Here is a 13,681-nt window from a genome sequence, read left to right as displayed (position 1 = left end):
ACTTATCTGTTTGACCAAGCTTTTAGTTACCTGTTGTAATCCTGGTTCAGTGTCAAATTTTTATGTTCAATCTTATTATTCTCCATATAAGATGCCAGGCAAATGCAAGTAACATATTAATAATTTAAGTAATCTTACAATTAAGACTTTTTTATTGATAATTTAAACTATTTTATAGAAGCAAGTAAAGTGTATCCCAAATGCCATTCATATTATGGGGATGAAATTAGGTGTTGCCATTATAGTATAAGGACAGAGAGAGGATTAATGTGGGACTGGGGAAGCAGTACTGCCCATGTAGTGATGAGAAGAATCTCATGATGATAGACTGTGTGTAGTAGAGTTTGGAAGGAGCCAGCATGCAGAGTTGTGCCTTGAAGATGTATATAGTTGTGAGTTACAGTAAACGGTCTATGTTCAAGTCTCCAGACCTCTTTGTGTGACACCATCTAGTAGGCAAGTGTATGGATAAAATATTAGCAATTATAAAAGAAACCTTAAGTCACGGAGAAATCATATATTATACATGCATTATAAAGTTAGAACAATCAAAATAAATTTAAGACAGCTACTAAGAGATCAAATGAAGGAATTTCTTGCACAGAAATTGCTTAAAGCCAATAGCACTGACACATTCAAGTTGAGGCTGGATACATACACAAGAGAGAAGGGAATAAAAGGATTATGCGGAAGATTGGGAAGAGGAAGTTCATGAGGGTTGTAAATGCCAGCATAAGCAAGTTGAGATGAATGCCCTGTGATGTGGTGTTGTTGCTATTTCTTTTCCCGCACCCAGTGGTGCAGACTTTCCTCTGTTTCCACAGCTAGTTTTCTCTGGAACAGATCACTAGCCTTTCATCAAAAGCTTATAGATTGAGAAGTGCCACTTCACATCAAGCATGGCTGACCAGGAGTCTCTCCCGCTCTTACTGTCTGCCATTGCCTTGTGTTGGAAGGATTTTGCAAGTTGATACTCAACCTGTTGGCCACATTATGAACTCACCTTCCTTGGCCACCAAGTCCTGGGATGGGACTCGAATCAGGAGTTTCTGGCTCAGAGGCATGGATGCTACCGACTGCATCACAAGATGTGGTGTAATTTATATGTATTTCTGTGTAATATTTGGATACTTGAAGCTATTACATTTTAGGTATTTTACAAAAGCCTCTTCATCTCTTAAGATGGAGTTTGGCAGTTTGCTATTTTGCCTGCTCATTGATGCTGTGATCCCTTATGCTTCTCTTACGGTAACAGTTCTACAGATGGAAGATGGCTCATCCAGTGGGGTGTTGTCTGACACGTCAATGAAGGGATTGGTTGTGTTATGCTGTGATAGCTCTCTGTCTTTGAATGGAGTTTCCGTTCTTCCTTTCATGACACTTTTTCTCACATTAGGTCAGGTTCTTTGGGAGTTGGGGGATAGTATTCAACTGGTATGCTTTGAGGAATTTTAATGGCAGATAATGTGCTTTCAATGCTGCCTCGTATCTGGTAAATGATGAACACATTTGTGTGTGCAAGACATACCTCTCTTATTCATGCAGTCACAGTATGCAAGTATGTAATGCATATGGATAACTGGATGAATCAGGTATCCCTGAGGCCACTGGATGACTTATGGTTATGGAGGTCAAGAGGCCTCATTTCCTGCTTGCTAAGGTGTTGAACAGCCATTATGGCATCTGAGGTCAGACAGTCTAAAGTTATTTCCCAAAAGGTGAGTCTTATGCTCCTACTGAATAGAATTATGCCTCATCATGCCAATTATACAAACATTAAAGGCTGCCATAGACAACACAACTACTTGTTCTTAGATTGTTAGGTTTCTAGTACACTGTAGCAGCATTTGAAGACAACATATTTCATACTAAATTACTTCCAACTTGAGACCAACTATTTGCAGCTTCAGACCATTTCATTCTCTAGGTGTAGTCTCAGGAGTGAATGTTGTTGCTTTATGTCAATCTTTGATCAAGCTGTCAAAAATCTAGTAATATATCTAAAATCTTCAATACTTTAATGGCCTGGTTACAAAGTTATATCTCCATTACAGAGCATGTGTTCACCAGAAATTTCATTTAGGTGGAAAACTGCATGTACTCAAAGCTCCCTTTAACACTTATTTATTAAAGCAATCTACTCTACACCACTCCTATAAAAATCCTGCTAAGACTCCACAATTAAAAGGTTAAAAGGGCTTCTTTTAACGGATTGAAAGATAAAACTCCTATTTTCTCTCGTTAAAGAAACCACTATTTGAATGAAGTCACTGGATCAGGGATTGACAGCTGCATGGTAAAATTGTGGAACTTTCATCGCAGTTGAATTTTTATAATTTTCATTGATCTTACTTTGAAGAAATAAGGAGCACAATCTCCTCTAAAGCAGAAGATTGTTGATTCAATATCCAGTCCAGTACTTCAACACATAGGCCACGCTTTTCCGGTCTTGCTGTGCCTGGCGTAGATCGCACCAATCCCGGAGAATTGCATGCGGGATTAAAAAGGGGTTTGGCGTCTGGTGCCAAACGGTTTGCAATTGTCCTGGTCCCTTGCTGCTGGTGCAAACCGGATCTTGCCAAAAAAGGGCGTGAAGCTGATTAGCATATTTAAAATAACATATAAATACACTTAGCCCATCCAACTCCGGATTCTCATAGCTCCCATGATCTTCCGACCCTGGGGAGGTCGGAAGGAGCAAGGACTCGACAAGAATCACAGCTGGTGATTCCAGTGGAGACCAGGCATGATGGCTATGCCAGGGGACTCGGAGGCCACTGAAGCCCCGGGTGGTCGGGGACATGCCTGAGTAGGGGTCATGAAGGGTGGGCTATGATGGGGATGCTATGCAGGGGGGCTATGCAGGGGTGAGGCATGAAGGGGATATGTCAGGGGTCATGAAGGGGGACCCATTAAGAAGGCCCCAGTGCCAATGCTGGCGGTCTGTGTTGGGGAGGGCATGTGGGAAAACATGCCACTGATGAAGGGGATGGTGCCTCAACGTCCGCGGTGAGGAGGGAGAGGCTCTTCCAGTGCACTGTGAGATCGGGATGCCCTTTCAAAATGGCAGCCGATTGCTTTGCATCCAGGCTCAGCGGCGTGTTTAGGTCCCGCCCCTCCCAGAACTGGTGCAGAACTCACCACTCTCCCAAAAAATAACAAGTGTGAGACGGTTGCGGTCTGATCTGTGCCAGACAGACTGGCATAGATCGCTCCGGTTTTCTCGCCCTTATGATACTTAAGGCAGAATTCTCCCAAAATATTTCTAAGTGTCATAACAGCGGGAATAATGGAGTGATCCGCACTGGTCTCTCAGGCACTGGCCAACTGCAAACTTCCCACACTCAATGGTGGAATTTTTTCCCAAAGAGCGCAAGCTTACCGGCCATTCACATCATGTTCCCGCTGCAGCAAGGGTGGGGAATTTGGCGCCAAGCCAAATATCCGTTCACTGCCACATGATGAAAAATCCCACCAGCATTAATGGTTGTCACAGTCCGGCCTAAGTGTTGAACAGGTGAGAAAATGGTAGGTTTTCTCGCCCTTTCTTTTTTCAGCGAGGTAAATAACAGGAATTTACAGCACTCTGTGCAAACTAGAAGCCATCAAGCAATTCTCACCAGTGCGGTGGTATAGAGCATCAGCTCACCTGTGAAGCCAGCTGCTGAGCTCTAGGGGTGCCCTTGCTCACATAGTAAGCTGTCACAACACCCTGCCCCCCCCCCGATCATCGCCCCCCCCCATCACCGTTCCAAACATCAGCTCTCCCCAATTGCCGCCCCAAACATTCCCCCCACAATTGCCACCCTAGACATCACCTCTCCACCCCCCCGATCACCGTCCTAGCCGATTGCCACACGCCCCCTTGATCACCACCCCAGATGGTCAACACCCCCCTTCAGAGTTCCCCCCCTTCCCAGCCCCCGACTGAGCTTCCATCTCCCACCCCCTCAGGCCCTGCCCCCTCAGGCCCACCCCATTGGCACTGCCCAGCCCTTTCCTGACCACCAGAGGGCTTCAATGGCCTCCGTTCCCACTGGCGAGGCCTTCATGCCTGGTCCCCCTTCGTAGGCACCATCTGTGATCCTCGCCATTGAGGATCTCGACCAACGAGGGGGCTAAAATAAGTGAGCCCGGACGATAGTGCCTGGGGCTCATTAATGACATGTTAATCATGTCATTACCATTGAAATCAGCTTGCGCCCTTTCTGGGTGCAAGGCTGATTTTGCCCACAAAACAGTGCCAGCGATAAATCGGGCGTGAACCCAATTTGTTTTGCTCTCACTCTATCTTACCGGCTCAGCACTCACAAGCCATAATATCGCACACAGTCACTTTCTGGAGAGTTTTGCGCCAGTGCTCAGGGGGGTGGGCCCGAAACATGCCGGTGACCTCAGCTTCAGAGTGCTCAGGCGCTGTTGCGTAAGTACGGCCCAATCTTACAGTGCACTGGGACACATCTCCCTCACCCCATGGACAACAGGACCCCACCACCCTCATTGGCAGCATGTTCCCCCACCTCCTCCTCAACATGGGTTGCCAGATTCGGGGCCTTCCCGATGGGTCCCCCAGCAGGACCCCCAGCCTTCCCTCCTTGGCACTGCCCCAGCATACTGGTGGTGTCTAACTGGCACACTGATAGTGCCAACTGACACCGCTGGGCTATCCGGTAACCACTGCCGAGCACTATCGGTGTGCCAGTTGAGCACTGCCAGGTGGGCACTTCCTGATGGGCCCTTCCCGTCCATGCCCCCCTGACAACCCGGGGGCTTCATGGCCTCCGAGCCCCATGGCATGACCATCGCGTCAGATCTCTGCTAGTGGAGACCAGTAGTGATTCTCGCCGCTATAGCGTCATGCTCGAAGGCCGGAGAATTCCATACGCTGGGAGTTGAATGGGTTATGCATATTTAAATGCTACTTTAGCTATGCTAATCGACCTCACATCCAGAACTGGTTCACGTCATTAGGGAGGGTCTGGGAGAATCGCAAACTGTTTGGCACTGGGCACAAAATGAACTTTTATGCCCGCGCATAATTCTCTGGGATCAGTGCAATCGGTGCCAGGCATGGCAAGGTCAGAGAATTATCCCCTTCGTCATTTTTTGGGAAAGTTCCTCCCACAATCTATGGCAGGGGTCTCCAAACTTTTCAGTACGAGGGCCACATCGTATATTTTACACATTTTCGGCGGCCAAAGAAAAAAATTAGTTTTATAAATGAACTGGCGATGATTAAGCCCGTGAGAGCGAATGAAATTCACTTTGAAACAACAGGCTTCAGAACGCAAGACATATCCCATATTTTCCGCACAATGCTTGTTGATGGATAATGCAATGCAGAAACATGGGCTTTGAGAATCCACCAACCTCACAAGCTTTTGTGATTTGTCCAACCAAACCTTTCTTCGCCCCAGACATGTTCTTTCCTCCATCAATTGTCACGCATTGCAGTTTATTCCACTCCAGGTTATATTCTAACACAGTTTTTTGCAATTCTTTGAAGATGTCTTCTCCAGTTACTGTGCTGTGCATGCTATGCACTGATGCCAATTCTTGTGTCACATTAAATTCACTGTCGATGCCACGGATGAATACTAGGAGTTGTGATGTGTCACACACATCAGTCAATTCATCAAGTGCGAGAGAATACAACTGAAAATTTCTTGCTTTGTCTGCAATTTGATTAAATATATTGCTTCCTATATCCTCAATTCTACGAGCAACAGTATTTGGCGCAAGACTGATGATTTTGAACAGATTTGCTTTTTCTGGGCATAATTCTTCCACTGCTTCCATTATACACTCTTTGATGAGATCTCCATCGGTGAATGGCTTTCCTCTTTTAGCCAACACATAAGCTAGTTTGTAACTAGCCCTGGTTAAAGCTTCATTTTCAGTTATCTTCTGCGTAAAAAAGCTTGTTGGGAAAGCAACCTGCGTTGCATTGATTCAAATTTTTCCGAATGCTGTGTTCCTGTGAATTGAGAATAACTTGGTTCATGTTTGGTCTCATAGTGCCGACGTACATTGTACTCCTTCAAAACTGCAACAGTTTTGTTGCATATGACACATAAGGCTTTATCACCTGCTTGTACAAAGAAGTACTTTACACCCCATTCTTCAGTAAACAGGCGGCACTCACTGTCCACTTTTCTTTTCTTTTTTCCTTCCATAACTGAATTGGTCTGAATTGCCGCCATCATTGTCATTGTTCGCGCTCATTTCAGACAGATTGAGTTTACGGATTGGATAAAGCAGCTGTCACTCAGTCAATGCAGAGCGGCAATTGGGTAACAGATGTCTCAATTGCTGATTCGTTTAATGAACTGTCAGTCACAGGACGGCAGCTCTGATTGGACAATAGGCTGGTAAAGAGGATGGGGATTCCCATGGGTCACCGCGCGGAGCGGCTGCAAATGTCCGGCCTGTGGCTTTTGTCCCCGCGCCCGGATCCTGAGTCAACGGCAGGGTTCCGGACACGGGAATGTTTTCGGCAACGGGAATCCCGTCCCACCCCACTGGCTGCGGGCCAGATGTTAGCCCGCTGCGGGCCGGATGTGGCCCGCAGGCCGTAGTTTGGAGACCCCTGATCTATGGTAACACTGTGACAGGATGAGGGACTGCTACATTGTTTAGATGCAATACATCAAAGGAGATGTTTAACCCTGACTGCCTATCCAATGGGTCAAAGTGGATGTTGCAATATCAAAAGGATTGCCTCGGAGCACTCATGTTCGGAAGGGATTTTTCATATACCATGTATCATTGCAAGAAGCAATGTCACTTTAAGCAAATGGGTCTCAGGGAGCCTACAGTGCAGCTTTTATAAACAAGCACCCACCCAGACCAGGGCTGCATCCCTCAGTGACCAGGAATCTGCTGACAGGCCATTACATCCTGTCTGCACCTGTCAGGGCAGCTCATTAATTCCCATGGTAACAGAGGCTCATAACATGGATGCTAAAGTAGAGCAACAGCTATAAATCATACATTCCTGCTGAAAATCTGCCACAAAGGAAATTTTTGGCAAAGAAGAAGCGTGAACAATCTGGTTCAGAGGTAACACGTTGAAAGTAAGGTCGCTGCTGTTGTCAACTTTCATGCAGAGTGTAATCCCACTGCTGCACCTCTTTCCACCCAAAAGCAATAATGTTTAATTCTTCTTCAAGACCACAGAAACGCAATATAGGAATACTTTGAAAACTAACTCCATCAATATATTTTGAAGATTATTTTTTCCCAATAGCATTTCCCAGTTGTACAAGTCAATGGATTCAAACCTGCAATATTGGTTTCACAGAAAAGAAACTGTCATTTGCCCTACCAGCTACAGTTTTTATTTCTCTTCAAGCCTTGAAAACATAAAAACAATTTATAAAGACTTCACATGAAGTGTTTGAGTTGAAAAGGTCAAGGACGCCAAACTGAACTGCTATTTAGTTTAGCAATGTCTAATCTGAACTCATTTATTTTTACATGCTGTAATTCATGGCTGGCTTGAAAAAATAAAATCTACTGAACCAGATATATTTTGTTCTATTTATTCATAATCATCGATTGGTTGCAACACATTGGAGAGCTGGAACAGCCAGGGCTCCTAGCCAAAGTAATAAAAAATGAATCATGCAAAATTGTTAGGAACAATGTAATGTGGTTATTGAGCTGGCAGGGAACAGGGCATCAAAAACAAAAGGTCACTCAGAAAAAGCCAGCTTTAATAGTTTCCAAGATTTATAGATTTAATGACTGACTTTAAGATATTTTATCATTATAATCTATGGGGCCTTATCATTTGACTTGTACACATTGAAATCACGTATTATTGCTGGAAGGAAAATTATATGGATAGCATAATCAATAGAAATGACCAAGATGGTTGTTGGTCAGTGTGATCTCCAGGACCAGCCTTGAAAGACTAAGGAGTTCTGAGAGGAATTTTCCAGTCGTTTCTTTTCTATATTGGACCTGGAAATTTTTCCAGGTTTTTTTTGCCTCTCCTAGGAGACTATATTAAACCTGAAGATAGCAGGAATTCAATGGCAAAGGAGGAAGTGTCTAGTCTTGAAGCTGCAGGCATTGTGGGTGAAGAACAGGCCTAATGGACCAGGTGGTTTTATCAAGTCTTTTAGTTTGGGATATTAGGATGTTTTTCATTTTGATCACGTGCTGCACCCCATTTGAACCTCAGTTGTACCCCTGCAATTGAAGGGTGGCTCTTGCTACCAATAACCAATCCAAGTTATCTATACAATAGAATCCCTACTGTGCAAAAAGAGGTCACCTGGCCCATTGAGTCTGAACCGACTCTCCGAAAAGGCATCCCACCCAGGCCCTTCCCTCTGCCCTATCCCCATAAGCCCGCGCATTTACCATGGCCAATCCACCTAACCCGCATATCTTTGGACTGTGGGAGGAAAGCGGAGCAGCAGGAGGAAACCCACACAGACACAGGGAGCATGTGCAAACTCCATATGGTCACCCAAGGCTGGAACCAAACCCAGTGCTAATCACTGTGCCACTGAGTTGCCCTATGATGAGTTTTGAACCCAAACAGGTCATGCGTTGGAATAGTCAATTTGTCTGAAAGGACTACTAAATTTAACTGGTCTTAGAGTGCACCTGTGATTTCCTCCCTATTTGCAGCCAAGCTGGTTCCATCCTAGTGCCAAAGTGTGCTGAATGGTTTGTAGGGGACAATTCTTCTGTCCAGCCCAGACATGACCACCTACATGGGAAGTGGTCTATATCATCAGCCTATTTTGCTATCTAGTGTGGGGTCAGCACAAATGCACCTCATGAAAACTGGTGTAGAGGCAATCAACAAAAATGATTGAGGTCCACTGAAACCTCCAGGAAAGGTCATGCTGGACCCTTGAAGATTTTCTTTACATTATTTTATTATGGTGACCTTGTCAATGGAAGCATGTAGGTTTCCCTGCGAGGGCCGGTGGGGGAAAGGGGTGGCGGGAGGGGCCGAGAGGTCTGATGCAAAGACCCAATTCACTTCCCTGCCCTGAGACTCGGCCAGATGTTGTGGCCTCTTCAGTGGGCAGATGCAGTTCTAGTTTTCCATAACCATTGTGTGACTACCTTCTGACCTCATCAACTGTGCTGGGATCAGCAGCAGAAGTTAGAAAGAGTTTTTGAAACCCCCAAAATTTTCTGAAATCTTAGCGGGCCAATTCTTCCTCTGAGCTCAGGGAAACCAACTTGCACACCTTTGCAGCTCAACAACTGTACGCTCAATCCTTTCCCCACCATTTCTTTTTCACACTGGGCCAGGTTCACAGAGCTGTGCTGGAGTGCATGAGGAGTGTGAGTGCAGTGGCAGGTTTATTAGAGGCCTGCTTCAATTTTCCAACACAGTATCCCAGCTCCCAACTGTGTTTGGTCCTGATTGCAGCCATTTTCAGGCCTTGGGTAAAGGGGGAACCGGCGTGGAGCGGGCGCGGATCGCGCTACTCACCTCATGCCCAACTTTACCAAGTTTCCCTGCCCAAAAACGGGCGCAACACAATGGTAAAATTGGACCCTTTGTCTCAGACCCCTTTCAGGTAGCGCGTGGTGACCTAAGTGGGATCTCCAATCCTGCAACTCCTCATTGCATTAGGGTTTTTATGAATGTTTAGGCATGCCCATCAGTATATATCTTTAACATGTGATAGCGCCAGTCAAGCAGAAAGAGCCAGTGATTTTGCAGCCTTAGCTAGATTTCCATGGGTACTAAGGATAATTGATTGCACCCATGTAGCCATAAAAGCACCAGCTGGACAGCCAGGGGCATTCATACAGAGAAAAAGATACCACTCCATCAATGTTCATATTGTGTGTGAATACTGCAGGTGTATGCACATTACCAGGAAGTAGCCAGGATGCAAATATCCTTAGACACTCTCAGGTCCCGGGAATATTTACCAGCCCTGCAGCTTTGGATGACTGGCTGCATTAGCAACAGAGGATACTCTATAAAAAGATGGTTGATGACTCCAGTAAGGAACCCACGGATGGAGCCTGATTGTAGGTAAGGTGAGAGCCACACATAGGCCAGGGGTCTCACTGAGCAGACCATTGGTCTGCTCATGAGGTACTTCAGTTGCTTGGACAGATCAGGTGGTCCTCTCTGAAATGCGACTGTGAGAGTGTCACTTATGGTCATCACTTACTGTACATTGCACAACCTGGCCCTCCAGAGAGGGGAAGCCTGGTCAGAGGAGGAATGGATGGACACTGCCTGGTCCTCTGATGGTGAATCCTGAGAAGTGGAGGGTGAGCCACACCAGGCAGTTGTGCAAGGCAGTTCTCAGGAGGATCTGGGTTCCTGTGAAATAAGAAATACTCAGATATATAGAAGATTCCAATCATGGAGTATCTCCAGCTCGGTAACAATTCCCTGACCTTTTACACCTTCTCCTCTTACCTCTCTGTTATGAATACCAAGACTATGTGAAGACAACGAAAGTCACCAGATAATGTGCAGCAAAGGGATCTGCCTGAATGCAAACTCCCACAACGGCAGTTAGAAAATCCAATTCAGATCCATCACATTAGACAGAGATAGTGCACAAAGCAGCCAGAGAATCAGGTGAAAAGAAAATTCATTTGTGTGCACAATAAATCGAAACAATGTTCAAATGTCACAAATAAGAAAGGCACCCATATGTATTGTGAGGTTTTCTTGATTCTTTTCCAGGTACTGTGGTGTAGCACTACCCTAACAATGCCGGCTGTGCCAGCTGGAGATAGGCCACTGACCTTAATGCCTCTTTGTCTGGGATGATCTGGAGGCCATCCTCTGCCTGAGGCTATGAGGGGCCTGATATGCTGAGAGTCTCCTATACAGTGTCTGGATGCTGCTATTATCACAGCACTTGGAGGCACCTGTGTCAATGGCAGAGAGGTGATGGAATGGATGTCCCCATCAGAAGCGCCCTGAGTGGTGCCCTATGGTGGCATCAGCAGTTGTTTGTCTGCCAACATAAGGTCCATTTTGGCTCTCTCTGCTCTCCTGAGGGTCCAGGACCTGGATGTGACTCCAGGCTCAGAGGTAACGGTCGGTCCTTCAGGGCTATAGCCAGCAGCTGCTGATGTTGGGCCTGTAGGGAAAACAAAATGAAGGAGAATTAGGGGCATCTTCCTCCTTTGAACTGAATTTGCAGGGATACATTTCCTCATTGAAAACACTGGCACCATTGGGAATTGTTAACCAGCGTTTGAATCGTAGACTCTTCAACATAGAGAGGCAGACCTTCCTTCCTCCCTGAATTCTGCAAGCCCCCCTCTCAACTGGGGGTGATTTCACAAATGATCAATATTATCTTCTTGCCAGCTTCCCCAGTTTCCAACACCAACCTCTCTGCAGCCTCTTCAGCACCGTTTGTGGAATTATAAATATGTTGCCTTGGAATCTCACTACGCTAGGGCCTTTTTCCAACCCCACCTCAACCTATGGCCCTGCTCAAATCATTGATAGCCATCCAGGATCTTGTCCTCAACAGATGTCAGGGTTGCCAAATTTGCTGCACTATCTCCGATCCTGATCCTCTCTCAGGACATTGTGCCCCCTCTCCAGCAATAAAGAGGGAACAGCAAGAATGTGTTACAATCATGCCTTTAAATATGTGATAATATGTACTTTCTTGGCACCACATATTTCTCAATGCTTTTTGCCAACTAATGGATGTTGTAGTTCTCCCCCCGCCCCACCCCAACATACCCACAGACCCTACCGTAACTCCCATTGCCATGCAGATGGCATGTCTGCATAAAACCACCTTATACACAAGGCAATCCCACATAATAATGAGCCTACAGCATACCCTTCCATGTATGTCCATCTGCAGAATGGTAACACACTCACTCTTGTAGCTCTCAAAAGGACTGATTTTGATGATCTCACTGAGCACTTGCTATTCATCAGGATGATGGATCAGCTGCAATCCAAGTTCTTTCTTCCCTGGCAAAGATCCTGGACACTTCAAAACTAGTAGAATAGTCGTCCACATTTAACATCAAGCTCTCACCTACTGCAATAATTAATTGCAATTTATAATTCTTTCATACAAAGAATGCTTTCTCTTGCAGTTGTCACAGTTCTGTGCCAGGGCCACCTTTAAAGGGTAGCCATGACCGACTTCCGATTCCTGTCCCTGGATGTCCTGCCTTCCAGTCGCCAATTAATGCACTGCCCACCCTTCCTGCATATAGTTCACCGGCTTCCCACCGGGCAAGTGTTCATTGGCCGCTACACACTATATCTGATATCTTTCAAAAGTGGGAGTCAGCAATCCATACATTTCCGGGTTGGACTTCTGCCCACCACCAAGGTACATAGAATTCAGACCAAAGTGTCAAAAACAGATTTTTCTTCAGCAGCCATTTAAATCACAGTTGAAAAGCTGACAGCACAGGCTGAGAGGATGTCTTGTTATATTTTTCACTGCAGTGTGGTGCCTCTCCATTGGAAAAGGCTGATCAATGTAAGAGTCAACTTACTTTTAAAGGACAGACCCTATGATGAATCATTAAAAATACATCTACATTACAATATAGCACCTAATAGTGACACTTGAAGTGTGAAAATACTTTACACTTAGCTTTCAGAATGTTCCAGTCTCCTCCTCGGGGATTTTCACTGTAGCTTCATTGCAGTGTGAATGTAAGCCTACTTATGACACTAATAAATAAATTTAAACTTAAACTCAATTTAAACTCAGCTGGCTTTCCATTTTCTTCATGAACTCTCAACTGGGGGTGATTTTAATGGGCTTCCAAAACTCTGCATCACCAGGTAAAAATGGTGTGCAGAGGGAAATCTGATTTTTTCTCCCCCCATTTAAATTGGAACCCAATTTTGCACACCAGGCGCTCCTGGCCCACAATAATTCCAAAGGAAAATGGCATAGGTTGGGAACTTTGAGGAAATTCAAATTTTGTCAAAAAAGACTGGCCATCTACGCGCCTTCACACCCGGATAAAAATTTGACCTAGTTGTCTCTTTATTCAAAAAGTTAACAGCTCTGAGGTCTTGTTGCTAAAAATGAACAAATGCTAGTGAGATATGATCAACAATGTTTATACAGTGACCAGGATTGGATTTCACAGCCTCACCATCCCCCAGGTAGATGCGGCAGATCATTTCAATGGCTGTTTATTTTGGCGGAACCGTAATATCCTGCCAGGTGGGAGGGATGTAAAATCCTGGTCAGTGGGCGGGATTCTCCAGCCATCCTCGCCTCAAAACCAGCAAATCCTGCCCGAGGTCAATGGACCTTTGCATGGTCTGCCCTCCCCCCGTCCGCTGCAATTCCCGTGGCGGGCGGGACGGGAAAATTCTGGCCACTGTCTTCAATGTGGTAAAAAGAAAGGCATGCCACAGGAGCATTATGAAACAAGATCTGACACTGAGCCACATAAAACTTGATCAAAGGGGTAAATTTGAAAAATCTAGATTGGTTCTAGATTGGTTAGCACAAGGGGGAATGATAAAAATACATCATCATTGTTGCCTTTCTACCTTTTCTTTTGCCTAAAGTAAACAAGAGATATTTACCAAGTATGCTATCCTGCTGGCAGAATCTTCAACAGAAGATTATCCTTTAAAAGGACAGTCAAACCTGAATCTGCCATGATCTTTTCAATCGCAATATATGGATAGAAACCATGGCTTAGATGGTTCACT

At 45.3% G+C, this 13,681-nt stretch overlaps 1 protein-coding gene across 3 annotated transcripts in view; it reads left to right on the top strand.

Moving 5' to 3' along the window:
* ppp2r3a (protein phosphatase 2, regulatory subunit B'', alpha) overlaps positions 1-13,681 on the top strand; it is a 376,640-nt gene that overhangs the window by 204,620 nt on the left and 158,339 nt on the right. The window lies entirely within an intron of this gene.

This window comes from Mustelus asterias, chromosome 3 (assembly GCF_964213995.1).
Source record: "Mustelus asterias chromosome 3, sMusAst1.hap1.1, whole genome shotgun sequence".
Lineage (NCBI taxonomy): Eukaryota > Metazoa > Chordata > Chondrichthyes > Carcharhiniformes > Triakidae > Mustelus > Mustelus asterias.
This window is presented reverse-complemented; position numbering and strand designations above follow the sequence as displayed.